General features: G+C 43.3%; 1 protein-coding gene and 1 pseudogene across 2 annotated transcripts in view; one reads left to right on the top strand and one right to left on the bottom strand.

The window, feature by feature from the left end:
• The window catches only part of TMEM116 (transmembrane protein 116), a 148,226-nt gene that overhangs the window by 15,024 nt on the left and 116,978 nt on the right, over positions 1-16,224 (bottom strand). The window lies entirely within an intron of this gene.
• Positions 48-7,047, top strand: LOC123778924 (disintegrin and metalloproteinase domain-containing protein 1a-like; annotated as a pseudogene).

Raw genomic sequence — 16,224 nt, 5'->3', positions numbered from 1 at the left:
AATGTAGGATAAAAACACAAAGTATCTTGTGAGAATTACCTTATTACATTTTTTTTTTTGAGGTAAAGCTTCCTAATCTAAGGCAATGAATAACTGTTGTAAATGGATACTGTATAAGGAGAATTCAGTACTTTTTTTTTTTTAATATTTTATTTATTTATTTGAGAGAGGGAGAGGGAGCACGAGCAGGGGAAGGGGCAGAGGGAGAAGCAGACTCCCCGCTGAGCAGGGAGCCCGATGCAAGGCTTGATCCCAGGACCTTAGAATCATGACCTGAGCCGAAGGCAGATGCTTAACCGACTGAACCACCCAGGCACCCTGAGAATTCAATACTTTTAAACATGGCAAAATCTAGGAGTTAGGCAGCAGAGAAAAACAAAAGGTTTTCTTATTTACTGATCAGAAGACTTAGCTGAGAGTTGAATTAAGTGCTGAATCAAATTACTGTTTTTTAGTGAAATGGAGTCTTACAAATCGCTTACTGCAATCAGGAAAAACTCTGCACTTATTTCTAGAACAACTGAATGTTTACCTGTTGTTTTTCTCAGGGCAGAAGTATTGGCTGGAGAGAGGAAGGCCGTGGTTAGCCTTGTTACTCTTTTTCTTCAGAGGAAACTCCTGGTATGCCCAGTCTACCATTCCCTTCTCAATTTGTTACTTAAGTGTCTTCCAAAGGCTCAGGATGATTTTTTTCCTTTAGTGTGTGGTGAATTTTAGGCATGATCTAGAAGGACATTCAAAATGGTGCTTCCTTTTACTCAGAGCAGCAGTTGCCTGTGTCTTAGCCTAAGCAGGCTGAATTAATCTGGCCCCCCAAATAAGCACTCTGTCCAGACACATCCACATGAGAGTACCATGCTGGAAGTTTGTGAATGCCCTGGAGGATGGTCCAGTTGTTGTAATACAAAAGTGGGTCCTACTCTGGACTCTTGAAAAAACAATAGTTCCCAAAGGACTCAACACTGTTATTGGTCTTCCAAGTGGAGTTTTATTTGTGGAGTTTGTAGGCTAGTAGCAAATTGTTCTTTGACATGCCAGTCATGGTGACTGATAAGGCAAATTTTACATGTAACTGGGGGTGAAACAAAATCGTCCTCATCTCTTCGAGCCTCTAAATGCCTATACCTGTAGGAAGTTCACATTGTGAAGAACAATTCTTGTAGGTGGGAGGTTAGAGTCCCCAGTTTTCCCACATGATTTGCCAACCCTCTGTTTAACTAAAACCATTACTTTCACTCAAATGCCTATCGACTTCACCATAGTTACAGAGCTGCTTGATGTAAAACAATTTGTGTATCTCCTGGTTAATATATTGTATGAGCATAGGAGAATACCTGTCAGAAATTTATTATTTGAAACATAAGAGGATAGATTTTTTTTTTTTGAAAACAAGATTTTATTTATTTATTTGAGAGAGAGAGAGAGTCCAAGCAGGAGGAGGAGCAGAGGGAGAGGGACAAGCCTACTCTGTGCTGAGCCCCACACAGGGCTGGATCCCTCGACCCTGAGAACATGACCGGAGCAGAAATCAAGCGTCAGATGCTTAACCAACTGAGCCACCCAGGTGCCCTGCTTTTAGCTCTTCAAAGCTAAACATAGATATGCTTTTTAGGGGTGCCTGCTGGCTCAGTTGGTGGAGCCAGAGACTCTTGATCTCAGGGTTATGAGTTCAAACCCCACAATAGGCATAGAGCTTACTTAAATACAAAAAATTTAAAAAGCTAGACAGCTTTTTAAAAAGAGCTTGTTGTATTCATGTGAGAAAGAACAAATTGAAGAATTATTGCTTAAAGAGCTCAACTGATCTAAATCAGATCTTGTGTGTGAACGCTTATGTGCGTGTGTATTTTTTGAAGAAAACATGTTTCAATTTGAAATTGGAAAATTGGATATGCTCAGTTATATTTTTATTTATTTAAAAAATAGAAGTGTTCTTTCATTATTGATTTGATTATTTTATCCTACAAAATGACTTAACCTAACTTGCCCTGCCTGTTTGTTGTTAAAATAAGGGAAATACCTTAAATCTGTGATAATTTCCAAATTATATAATTTTTAGAGGCTTTCTCCTCTTATATAAAATACAAGAAGAAATCCAGTTAGAAATCATTTTACCTTTTTGCTATACATTTTTAAATAGATTCGTGATATGACAGTACCAGTTCTTATTGCCAGATGCTAATGATAAATTTTAAAATCTGTATTAGGAATTAAATATTATTGAGTTGATCTGCTCTCCTGCTTATATCTGAGATCTTGTGGTACTGAGCCATTTTTTTTTAATTTGTTTGACAGAGCAAGTGCGAGTGGGGGGAGGGGCCGAAGCAGAGGGAAAGAAAGAATCTTAAGCAGTCTCCTCGCTGAGCACGGAGCTGGATGCAGGGCTCGATCTCACAACCCTGAGATCATGACCTGAGTCAAAACCAGGAGTCGGGACACTCAACCGACTGAGCCACCCAGGTGCCTCTGTACCATTCCTGTTTGAATTAGATAGGGCATATCCCCATTTTTTAGTGTTACTTGTAGTCATAACCTTCATTTTAAAGGTTTTATATTGTAAATATTTGACTTGATACAAAATTTTTGTGCAGGATAAAAGATGTACAGTCTTATTTTAGTTCATCATTGAATGTACAGGAGAATAACTGCAAGGAAGTAGATAGGTAGTGCTTCTTTTTTCCTTTTGAAAGTACTGCTAAATACGCCAGGAAATTGACACAAAACCAAATCCAAGGACTTATATAGACGTTACAGTTCAATTTTAGTTACAAGAGTGAAGAAATCTTAAAAAAATTCTTATACAGTCCATTCTGTATTTTCTTCATGAAATGGTAACTAGATACCTAATCAGAGTTTGTTTTTATATTGGGGCAGTTGGGAGGAATTGAACGTTGATCCTAGTCACTTGTGTACTTCTATGGTAAAACTAAGCTTTATTTCATTTATCACTTAATATGTGCATTAGGAAAATTTCATAGTAGGGAAGAATTATGTTTATATACAGATACAAAATGTCTAAACTCATCTTTTATGAACAAAGGCTGACAAAGGAGGGGTGGGCTGAGAAACAGTATCCTGAATACTACAGAAATGAGGAAAAGAGGCAGTGGGTACAGAGAACTCTGTTCTGCTCAGAGATTCCTAAAGAATCCCTGTCCCCTCCCCCTACCTCCTGCCAGAATGTTGGGTTTCAAAGAATGAGCAGATTAACGGATATCAGGAGTAGTGTGGCCTAGGCTGAGAATAAGGATACTTAAGGCAAATTATGAGTTATAGTACTGTCTGAATCATTACAGCCTGCTTACGTGGCATATCTGTGAAGGTAAAGGGAACTTACCCAAGGAACATTAGAGCTTCTGCTGTTGGAAGGAAGTCGTACGGTAAGGGAACCCCCAAAGGCCAAGAGCAATAGAAATACAGCCCCAAAGTCTGTATTACTCAAGAGCTGCACAGCAGCCACCCCTTAGGGAGCCAGCCTAGATCTGGGGCTAATACCTGACTCTCCGAGTCTCAGCATGCCAGGGAGAGCTGTTGCGGTGGGACATAGGCCACACAGCATCAACTGATTGACAAATGGCCATGTCAATGGTAGCCTCTTTGAGAAACTCTGCCTCTATACTGCCTTCGCTATGGAAAAACCAAGGGGCCTTGAAAGAGGGTAAGATAACATTTCAGACTTGGGCTCCGCGAAAGAGGGACTTCAGGCTGGGGCCAGTGCTGGAATCTTCATATGTTAGGCTGGGGATTGTGTTGCTGTTGGTGATTTTCCTGCCAAGCTTGTACTGTAATCTGGGTTCTATAGATTACACTTTCTATGAAATAGTCATCCCCAAGAAGCTGACTGTCCAGGAAAGGGACACCCCAGTGAAAGAGACATCCTATACGCTATTAATGCAGGGCCAGAAACAGGTGATTCACCTGAGGGTGAAGAGAGACTATTTTGTGAATAACTTTCCAGTCTTCAGCTACCACAATGGTGTCCTGGGGCAAGAAATGCCTTTCGTCTCCCATGACTGTCACTATGAAGGCTACATAGAAGGAGTCCCAGGTTCTTTTGTTTCTCTCAACACCTGTTCAGGCCTCAGGGGCTTCCTGATTAAGGAGGGGAAACCCTATGGCATTGAGCCCATGGACACTTCAAAACGGTTTGAACATGTGTTGTACACCATGGCACACCAAGCTCGAGTCTCCTGTAGTGTCACTTCCAAAGGCAGCCAAGCGGTGTCCACCAGCCGGCAACAAGGGAGCAGGAAGCCTCGCAGTCTACAGGCACTGTCCTCCTTTTGGTCACACACCAAGTACGTGGAGATGTTCGTCGTGGTCAACAACCAGCGGTTCCAAATGTGGGGCAGTAACGTCAATGAGACAGTCCAGAGAGTAATGGACATCACCACTCTGGCCAACATCTTCACTAGGGGAATAAACACTGAGCTGGTGCTGGCTGGAATGGAGATTTGGACCGAGGGGGACCTCATAGAAGTCCCAGCGGACTTGCGAGTTACACTCAGGAATTTCAATAGCTGGCGACAGGAGAAGCTCTTCCATCGTGTGAAGCACGATGTTGCCCACATGATCGTGGGACATCATCCTGGAGAGGATGTGGGACAGGCGTTTCTCAATGGTGCCTGTTCAAGAGGCTTTGCAGCAGCTGTTGAATCCTTCCATCATGAAGATGTCCTCCTGTTTGCAGCGCTCATGGTCCATGAGCTTGGGCACAACTTGGGTATTCAGCACGACCACTCGGCCTGCATTTGTAAAGATAGACGCTTTTGCCTCATGCATGAGAATATCACTAAAGAAAGTGGCTTCAGCAACTGCAGCTCTGACCACTTTTACCAGTTCCTCCGGGAACACAAAGGGGCCTGCCTATTTAACAAGCCTCGGCCCAAAGGTCGCCTGCGTAGGCAAGCCACCTGTGGAAATGGCGTGTTGGAGCAGAATGAGGAGTGTGACTGTGGACCCGACTGTGGTGGTAACCCATGCTGTGACCAAACATGTAGGCTGAAGGAGCATGCACAGTGTAGTGAAGGACTATGCTGTTTTAATTGCCAGTTGAGACATAAGGGATTCATGTGTCGCTCTGCTTCTGGAGAGTGTGACCTCCCAGAGTATTGTGATGGTACTTCTGGAGTATGCCCCAGAGACCACTATAAGCAAGATGGTACAGCGTGTGATATAATTCACTATTGTTTTATGGGCCGGTGTAAGAACCCTGATACTCAGTGCATGGATATATATGGGTTCCCTGCAAGGTCTGCCCCAGAAGACTGTTATATTTCCATGAACACCAGAGGGGACCGGTTTGGCAACTGTGGCTTTGGGGCTTCACCTCGTTCAAAATATGTTAAGTGTTCTGATGAGAATATATTTTGTGGGAAACTTGTATGTACAAATATTAGACAGATACCAGCAATCAAACGCCACCATACAGTGATCCAGGTCCCTCATGAAAAAGACTTCTGCTGGAGCATGGATGCCTATAACCTTACTGATATCCCTGATGATGGAGATGTGGACACTGGTACCCTTTGTGCCCCATACAAAGTCTGCATGAATTACTCCTGCATTGATCATGCCGTGTTTAGGTACGACTGTGAACCAAAAGAAATGTGTAATGGGAGAGGAGTTTGCAACGATTTAAGGCACTGCCACTGTGAGGAGGGCTATGCCCCCCCTGACTGCAAAGCTCCAGGAAATGGGGGTAGTGTGGACAGTGGTACCCCCAGCAAATCACCTGAGGAAAATCTAATTGCAGGAGGAAGTGTCATTCCTACTAAACGTAAGACTGAAATGAATGTTCTTAACAAGATAATTTTCATACTCCCCGCATTGCTTTTACTATTATTGTTGATTTTAATAATTTCCATTAGCCTTAACGCTGGAATTGAGTCAATAGAGACGCCAGGAGGCTCCTCAGAGGAGACTTCAGAGTCCACAGAGACTACTGAGGACACAGAGGAGCTCCAAATACAGAACTTAGGAAAGAATCCTGCGGATATTTCAGACATGGGTCCAGAAGAGGCTCCAAAGGAAGCCCTGCCACCAGAGGAGGCCCCCCCACCCCAGGAGGCCCCTCAACCACAGGAGGCCCCCCAACCACAGGAGGCTCCTCACCAACCGGAAGGCCCACCCTCGGAGGCCGCCCCACCCCCTGAGGCCCCTCCACCCCCAGAGGCCCCACCACCCCCGGAGGCCGCCCCACCCCCAGAGGCCCCACCACCCCCGGAGGCCCCACCGCCAGAAGTCCCAGGAGGGCCTGCACCATAAGAGGTAGCAGGTGAAGAACAGGAATAACCGAAGGCAGAAGAATAGTGGAGGAAGAAGCCAAATACTTCAAATACCTCAAGCACTGAGTGGTAATGAGAGTCTCATAGAGGCAAAGGTGAAATGAGAAATGATGGCTCCAGTGGCTCTGACTGACTATATAGTCTAGAGAAACATAGTAATCTGGGAGGAGGGACCCAGCTTTCAATATTTACTTCAGCAATTTGGTTATACATCGATACATGAAATCATATACAAAATATTCTGTACTATTGCCTTTTCCTATTTCATGAAACAATTTTGTTTAAGCTTTTGCTCATGGATCATTGTATCAATATCTTATATCATCTGGTTCAACTTCTGAGCTAAAATTATTTTTCAGGGCATACCATCTTCCATCTACATTGTTTGACACAATTGTATTATCTGTATCTATATTAATACTATCCCAGAATTATTCACCCAAGTCACATCAATGCATTATTTTAGGAATGATATCTACTGAGTACTCTAATTTACCGTAACAGTTTATATACAAGAAATAGAGGTAATTTAAAATAAATAAAGGCAATTTTTGGATGAAGCATCACTTCAGACTCGATGCAGCCTAGTAATTGGGGTTTTTTTATATTGTGGCTCTTTGGAATGGGCTGCATCTGATTCAGGGATCCAAGTAAATCAGGAAGGGTGGAAAATTGAGGCCAGGGGACACATGCACAGTGTTGAATTCATGACTGAGTTTTGTTTATTCTCTTCATTTCTTAATTTCTATATTAAAGTATTTTATCTACCGACAATTCATGGGAAACTCTCGAATTACAGGTAACAGTAAATAAAGTTTGAGGTAACTGATGTGTCATGGTTTAAGGAAAGCCTACAGACAGGACTCTATAAAACCGTTGCAACAAAATGATACCAGTACATCAGGTCCCCAAACTGTTCAGAGTCTCTATTGCAGTATTTACATTTTATGTAACAATGCACCTAAAAAAAGAAACTGTTCCTTTTATTCATGATTTTTTTCCAAAACAGATACAATTTTAATTATCTTTATTGTCACATTAGCTGTATTTATGACCCATGTCTAGTGGTGTTTTACAAAACAACTCAAGCGTAAGAGAAAACAGTAGGCTACCTTTCCTAAGAACCGTGAGAGCTCTTTTCTTCTCCTTGATGCTAAGAGCATGAGAGCTGCATAAGCTTGGAGTCTTGTGTTCTCCTAGCCTAACAAAACCAACCAGAGAGGATTTTCTGAGAGTAAATAATAACCTCTCTAAAAAGAAGACAGTCACCTTTCTTCTGAGTGAGGGGGCTTTCATCTTCCCTGTCCCTAAATCCCAGGTGCTACTTTCTGGCTGATTAGTCTTACACACCGAAATTCACTTCCTTGGGCCTAGGTTTCTGCCTCAGTAAGACGGCCACACAAAGGGCACTTCTCACAGACTGGTTGAGAGGTTAAGTTACGTAATGTGTGTGCCGGTATCGAGTGCACAGCTTGGCATACAGCAGGTGCTCAGATCAACACTGAGAAGATCTAAAATCAACTGTGTCGAAGGATGTAAGATTATATAAATTGTAGGCTGTTGAGCAATGGTAAGATCTGCCACTACCGAGTCACAATACCGAATTTCCTTTATACCTATGGCATTCTGATCCATCATATATACGGTTATTGCAAACACATTCTACTTCCCCTGCTAAACTGAAAATCTCTGGGGGTGAGAAGGAGTGGGATTTGGTTGATGTGGCAATCACTGCTTTAGGCCCAGTTACAGGTAAGACTGGTAAGGACTTTCTTTCTTTCCTTAGAGACCCTCTCCAGACCATGGTGGTATTAAAAGCAATCCTGCTGCTTGGATCCTAAGTCAAGGATTCTAGCTTTCTCCCTCTTCTGACTGTATCCTTAGTCCTTAATGTGCAAATGGCTCAGGACAGGCCCACTTGCACATTCGAGGCTTGCTGTCCAACGCTGGTGCTTTTTACAGAAGTCTAATTTGACTGTGAGGCTGACACATGTCACCTCTCCCCATTCATTCATTCATCCATCCATTCATCCATCCATTCACTCATTCATTCATTCCACCACTGTTGAATCCTTACCTATGAACTGTTGTACTAGTACTACGGACATGGTAGAAAATAAGACGAAGCCCCCGATCCCAGGAAAATTAAAAAAAAAAATACTAACCTGACACACAAAAAAGATAACTACGTGATGTGCCAGGATGTAATCTGTGCGATGGAACAGAACGAAGCAGTGCAAGGGGAACAAGAGTGATGTTAGGGTGGAGTGCTATTTGCAGCCAGTGGTCAGAGGAGGGAAGAGCAAACCAGGGAGAGGGAAGTCTAAGTGGGAGGGTCCTGAGATGGGAGCATGCTTGGCATGTTTGAAGTTCAGCAAGGAGGTCAGCATTATCTGGACAGAGTGGGCATCGTGGAGTAGCAGTTGAGGGCTGTGGGTGGAGACAGGTCACATGAAGACTTGGTAAGGATCGGTAAGGAATTCTGATTCTATTTCAGCGGAGACGGGAAGCACAGAAGGGTTTTAGCAAGGGAATGACCAGAGCTGAGAAGTCCTGAAGGATCACTCCACCTGCTACATGATCAAAGAACAGACAGGGGTAGGGCAATGGGCCACTGCATAAGCAGAGAATCCTTAGAGATCTTGTCATGTGCCAAGTGGGAGATGTCGGAAGCTTTTAGGAGGGTGGCTGAAGTGGAAGTGGTGAGAAGAGGCTAGAATCTGGGTATACTGTGAGGTAGAGCTCAAAGGATTTGCTGACAGAGCAAGGCAGAGAAAGGCAGCAAGGAAGGACTCCAGTGGCTCTGCCCTGAGCAACTGCAAGAACAGAGTTGCCATTCACTGAGGTGTAGATGAGTGTGGAAAGAGCAGGAGTTGGACGTGTTTAGCCTGAGACGGCTATTAAACACCCATGTGGGCATGCCAGCTAGGCAGGAAGATGACTGAGTCTGGAATTCAGGAGAGAGGTCAGCCACAGATGTCTATCTGAGAATTGCCCGTCTGGAGATGATATCCAAGCCACGGACCGGCTGCCTCTGCCTAGGGAGCAGAGCCACCAGCTAGAGAAAGGAACAGATCGAGGACTGGGTGTGAGGACTTAAGCTCCAGGGCATTCCCTGGGTAGGTGTTGATAAGATGAGGACTCAGGAAAGAAGTGGGAGAAGGAGTGGCCGGCATGGTAGGGGTACCACCAGGAGAGAGCATTGTCCTGCAAACCAAGACAGAAAGTGTTTCTAGAAGAGCCTTACACCACAAAGCCAGTCCATCTGCAAATTCGCTTGGCTCTACCTTCAACATATATTCAGAATGTGACCTCGTATCACCACTGCCCCCGACCCCCACTCTCCAGTGCACTGCAAGCCATCATCGCTCTTCTCTTCTCCAACCTCAGAAGTCTCTTCCCTGGTCTCTCTGCTTCCACCCTGGCTCTCCCAATAGCCTAATTTCCAGCCAGCGGGCAGAGCGATTATTTTCAAAGTTTAAGTCAGAACATACCGATCATCTTTTAAGTGTTGCCAGTAGGTCCAAGGTGAGGACCGAGTGATGATCATTTGGTTTGACAACGGAGAGTTAGTCATTGGTATCCTGGAGCAGAGCAGTTTGGATGGACGGGTGGGAATGACAGCTTATTCTCCTGGAGTCAAAATGTAAAGGATGAGCCAGACAAACCTCTGTGAGGGTGTTCAATGCCATCGGTATTCAGAGAAATACAGATTACATAGCCACAAAGAGATGTCGCTACACATCCACAAGACCGGCTATACGAAACTGAAAATGCCTGGCACTGCTGTGGAACAGCAGAAGCTCTCCTAAACTGCTTCAGAAACCTAAAGCGGCATGCCACTTTGAAATAGCACTTTTAATTTTCTAGTTACATTTATTTTCTCAAGTACCCCATAACTTAGCTCTTTTACTCTTAGGCAAATGCCCTAGAAATTTCTGCTTATTTGCTTCATGTTCCTGAACAATAATGGTCATAAGCAGCACTCTTCATAGTATTCCAAAAGAAAAGACCCCTGTGTTCACAGATAATGCGATGAATGTTGTGACTGATCCACACAGAGAAATACAAGTGTAGAACAACGTGGCAAGGAACGCACTATGGCAGCACCCAAACAGAGTTAAGTGGAAACTTAAATACCATGTGGAACAAAAGAGGCCACACTGCATTCGTGTGGATTCATAGGAAGTTAAGAGGTGAAATCGGAAGCACTCCCAAAATGTTAAATAAGGTCCTCCAGAAATCCCCTCCTCCATAAAAACTGTTACAACACAGGCAAAAAAAAAGAGTCAAAATGCACGTTTTGGAGGTGTGGGAATTAATCCAAGACACAGAACCAGTGAAGCTTGTTTGTTCAAAAATAGGAACAATGAAACGGCTGAATCTTGGTAAGAGCAGCGAGCTATGTGAGGTTTTAATTGCCCTAGTCCCATATCCCTCTCCCTCAGGTCCCCACTAGCCTCGAAAAACCGCATCATAGCAACTAGGGTAGCTGTGAAAACAGGCAGCCTAGCACCCAGTGGAATGGGCAGAACAGTCTAGAGCCTCCTCAAAAGCACTGTGGCCATAGAACTGTTACTGATTTTATGCCTGGCAGTTCCCCAGAAAACCCCCCTTCATAGGACTTGCCTTGCTATAAACTCATAGAAGAAAACATAAGGCAAATGTTTCACGGCACTGGATTTGGCAAAGATCCCTCTGATGCATGACACCAAAGGCACAGGTAACAAAAACAACAACAAAAAGACAAAATGGACTTAAAGAAACTTTAAAAATTTTATGCATCAAAAAATGCTCTGACACAGTAAAAAGGCTACCCACAGAATGGGAGAAAATATTTGCAAATCAAGTGTCTGTCTGATAAGGGATTAATATCCAGAATATACAGAGACACATCTACAACGCAACAACGACAACAACAACAACAAAAGAAACGACCAGATTAAAGACAATGGGCAGAGACATTTCTGCAAAGAAGATCAAAAATGGCCTACGAGCACATAAAAAGATGCTCAACATCACTCATCATGAGGGAAATGCAAACCAAAACTACGATGAGATACCACCTCCCACCCACGAGGATGGCTACTGTCAAAAACACCCCAAAACAAAACAGAAAATAAGACATCCTGTGTTGGAGAGGACCTGGAGGAAATTGGAACCCATGTGTGCTGCCAGTGAAAATGCAAAATGCTACAGCCACTGTGGAATGTCCTGGTTCCTCCAAAGATCAAACATAGACTTCCCATATGATCCGGTAACCCCACCTCTGGGTATACACCCCAAAGAACTGAAAGCAAGGTCTTGAAGAGCTGTTTGTATGTCCATGTTCACAGCAGCACTCTTCACAATAGCTGAAACGCGGAAGCAACCTTAGTGTCCATCGATGGACGACCAATGGAGAAGCAAAATGTGGTATATACTTATAATGAAATGCTATTCACCCTCAGAAAGAAAAGAAATCCTGACATGTGCCACAACATGGATGGACCTTGAAGACGCTATGCCAAGTGAAATAAGCCAGCCCCCAAAAGACAAATCTTCTATGATTCCGTTCACAGGAGGCACCCAGAGTAGTCACAATCCTAGAGAGAGAAAGTAGAATGGTGGTTGCTAGTGGCTAGAGGCAAGCAGGCAATGGGGATTTACAGTTTAATGGCTATAGAGTTTCAGTTATAAGTTATAAGATGAAAAGGAGTCCTGGAGATCCATAGTGGTGACGGTGGCACAACATTATGAACAGATTTATTGCCACGGAAGCGTACACTTAAAAATGGTTACGATGGTAAGTTTTAGGCTATGTGTGTTTTAACTCAATAAAATGATTGGAAGGAAAAGTGAAATACTTCTCACTCTGAGAGAAACACAGCACTGAGAATGTGAAAAGACAGCCCACAGGATGGGAGAAATATTAGTGGATCATATATCTGGTGGGGACTAGTACCCAGAAAACATTAAGAACTCTTACAACCCAACCAGAAAAAGATGTCCAATTTTAAAAGGGCACAGGATGTGCACTGACATTTCTCCAAATAAGAAATAAAAGATCAGTAAGAATATGGAAGGATTGCAATATCATGAATTACCAGAAAACTACGATGAGATACCATTTTACATTCACTGGGATGGCTAGAATCAAAAAGACAGGCAGTATCGAATGGCAGTGAGGATGTGGAGAAGTTGGAATCCTCATCACTGCTGGCAGGAATGTAAAACTATGTAGCTGGTTTAGAGAACAGTTGAGCAGTTCCTCAAAAGGCTAATCATAGAGTTAACACATGACCGAGCACTTCCACTCCCAAGCACCTACCCAAGGGAAATGAAAACATAGGTCTAAGGAACAACGTACCCGAATGTCTACGGCAGTATTATTCACGATAGCCAAAAAGTGGAAACAACCAAAATGGTCATCCACTGATGGGTCAAAAAAAAATGTGGTATATTCCTTCATTTAAAAAGAATCTATTATTTGGCCCAAAGGAAACGAAGTCCTGACACGTGCTACAACATGGCTCATCCTTGAAAACACGCGAGGTGAAGTAAGTCAGTCACAGAAGACGACAACTTGTAGGAGTCCATTGCTATGAAATACCCGGAACAGACAAAGCCCTAGAGCTAGAAAGTACACTGGTGGTGGCCAGGGACTCTGGGGAGCGGGGAAATGAAGAGGGAATGCTAATGAAGAGGAGAGTTTTCTTTAGACGGTGAGGAAAATGTTCTAAAATCGAATGCCATGACGGTTGCATAATTTTCTGAACGTACCACAAACCACCGAACTGGACTCCTTATTTTTTTTTAAGATTTTATTTATTTACTTGACAGAGAGAGAGAGTACAAGCAGGGGGAGTGGCAGGGAGAGGGAGAAGCAGGCTCCCGCTAAGCAGAGAGCTGGATGCGGGGCTCGATTCCGGGACCCTGGGATCGTGACCTGAGCCAAAGGCGGGTGCTTAACCGACTGAGCCACCCAGGGGCCCCTGAACTGGACTCTTTAAACGAAGAATATCATGGCATGTGAATTGTATCTCAATAAAGGTGTTATTAAAAGACAAGTAAAATAAGATTACACAATTACACTGGGATGCATATTTAGGAAGCAAAACAAATTTTTTAAGAAGTGAGAAAGTAGTTACCATAAGAGACAGGATCATGATTATCTCTGAGGTAGGAGGATTTCTGATTGGCAATGGCACATGGGTGACTTCTGTGGAGCTAAAACTGTTGATTACTTCACTGGGGTTGTATCTACACAATTGTTTCCCACCCTCAGTAAAATATACATAACATAAAATTAACCATCATAACCATTTTTTAAGTGTACAGTTTGGTGGCATTAAGTATATTCACACTGTTGTGCAGCCTTCACCACCATCCATTTCCAGAACTTGTCATCACCCCAAAACTGAAACTCTGTACCCACTAGACAATAACAACTCCCCGTTACTCTTTTCCCCAGCTCCTGGTCAACTCTATTCTATCTTCTCTCTCTATGAACTTGACTTTTGAGGAACCTCATCTAAATGAAATCACAGAGGAGGAGTTAGGATGGCGCGGGAGTACGGGATCCTAATTTCGTCCGGTCCCTGGAATTCAGCTAGATAGTTACCAAATCATTCTGAACACCTGCAAGATCAGTTGGCGATCTGAGAAAAGAATTGCTACAATTCTACAAATAGAAAAGTGACCACTTTTTGGAAGGTAGGAGGTGTGGAGACGTGAATCTGGGGCAATACATGGGAAGATAGGGCGGAGGGGAGGGAGCTTGGGAGCACAAAATTGGAACTTTTAGAAGTCTGCTACAGTGGGGGACGTCCCTGGCTTAAAGATGCCCAGGGGGCAAAGTGGGATGGAATCCCATGTGGGATAGTGTGGCCCCAGGATCCCCAGGGTCACAAGAAGAAGGGGTGTGTGTGTGTGCTAGAGTGTGGCAGAGTTTCCAGGCATCACACACCGGAAGCCAGCTGAAAACAGCAAGTCTAGGAGCCAGCTTTCTGCTCCCTGTTGCCATGAACTGTGAATTGCTGCATGGTCGCACGACTGCTCTCTGGGCAGGGGCCAGCAAAACACAGAAGCACAGCGAGACAACCTCTCGCTCCCCTGGAAGGATGGCTTGGGTCCGCACCCCAGGAGTCTGTAAAGTTTGGAGACTCGCAACCAGGTGGGGTGGCTGAGATAAAAAAAAAACTCGGTCACAAGCCCGGTCACAAAGAGGATGGTCGGAAACCAGGGAGACAAGAGTGATTGACTGCGTTTCTGTGTGGGCTCCCTGAAGAGTGGGGGGGGTGGACTAGAGATTGGGGCACGGCCATATCCATACCCCTCCACCCCATCAGTGCTGAAAGCCTTCAGAGAACAAAACAGTGTGCAGCAAAGTGCAATCTGGAGCTGCCTGCACTGAGCCCCGTCCCTTGATAAGGGGAGTGCAATTCCATCTGGCAAGGCACCTGAGAATCACCGAAACAGACCCCTCTTCTGGAAGACCAGCTGGAACAACTCGCTAGCACCAAGGTTACCGATCATAGAGAACTGCAAAACTTCAGCTTTTGGGAAAAACGGTATATAGCATTCGCGTGGGTTTTTTTATTATTATTTTTTTAGTCATCCAGTTTTATTTTTTTCAGGTATTTTCTTATTTTTTTAATTCTTTTTGTTCTTACAAAAATTTTAATATATACATACTTTATTTTTCCTTCTATTTTATTTTATTGTATTTTTGTATTATTATATTTATATAAAAGTTTATATATATTTATATATAAATTAGATATTATATTTATCATATGTTTATACATAGAAGTTTTTCATTCTTTCTTATTTTGAGATCTAGTTTCTTTTAACAAACAAACCAAAATACACTCAGGATCTACTTTAAAAGACAAGTAAAATAAGATTGTTTTGTTCTCTTTTACTTCTTGTTTGATTTCTTCTCATTTTTGTTTGTTTCTGTTTTCTATTTTTTTAAAGATATTTTATTTATTTATGTGACAGAGAGACAGCCAGCGAGAGACGGAACACATCAGGGGGAGTGGGAAAGGAAGAAGCAGGCTCCCAGCGGAGAAGCCCTATGTGGGACTCCATCCCGGAACACCGGGATCGCTCCCTGAGCCGAAGGCAGAAGCTTAACGACTGTGCTACCCAGGCGCCCCTGTTTCTGTTTTCTTCTGGTTAGTTTTGTTTGTATTTTTCGGTGTTGTTGTTATTTTTGTCTTTTCTCTCTTTCTTCTATTCTTGTCTGGACATAATGATGAGACGGAGAAAGACACACCGAAAGAAAGAACAGGAGGAAGTACTACTCACTGCCAGGGATTTAATCAATATGGATATAAGTAAGATGTCACAACTAGAATTCAAAACAATTATAAAAAAATATGCTTGGAAAAAAAAGCATAGAAGATACTAGAGAAACATTACTGTAGAAACAAAAGAGCTAAAATCTAATTAGGTGAAAATTAAAAATGCGATTACTGAGATGCAGTCAAAATTGGAGGCTCAACAGCTTGGATATATGAGGCAGAAGAGAGAGTCAGTGATACACAAGAGAAAACGATGGAAAACAGGGAAGCTGAGAAAGAGAGAGTAAAACAACTACTGGATGATGAAGGGAGACATTGAGAAATCAGTGATACCATAAGGTGAAATAATATTCGAATAATAGGGGTCCCAGAAGATGAAGAGGGGTGCAGAAGGTCTATTTGAACTAATTATAGCTGAGCACTCCCCTAATCTGGGGAAGGAAAGAGGCATTCAAGTCCTGGAGGCACACAGAAACCCCCTGAAAATCAATAAAAATAGGTCAACATCTCGACATATGATAGTGAAGCTTGCAAATTTCAGAGATAAAGAGAAAATCTTGAAAGCAGCTCAGGACAGAAGGTCTGTAACCTACAAGGGTAAAAACATAAGGCTGGCAGCAGACCTGTCCACAGAGACCTGGCAGGCC

Source organism: Ursus americanus, chromosome 30, assembly GCF_024610735.1.
Source record: "Ursus americanus isolate L20-20 chromosome 30, mUrsAme1.1.p, whole genome shotgun sequence".
In the NCBI taxonomy this organism is placed as follows: Eukaryota; Metazoa; Chordata; class Mammalia; order Carnivora; family Ursidae; genus Ursus; species Ursus americanus.
Note: the sequence above shows the minus strand (reverse complement) of the source record. Positions and strands in the feature narration are given on the sequence as shown.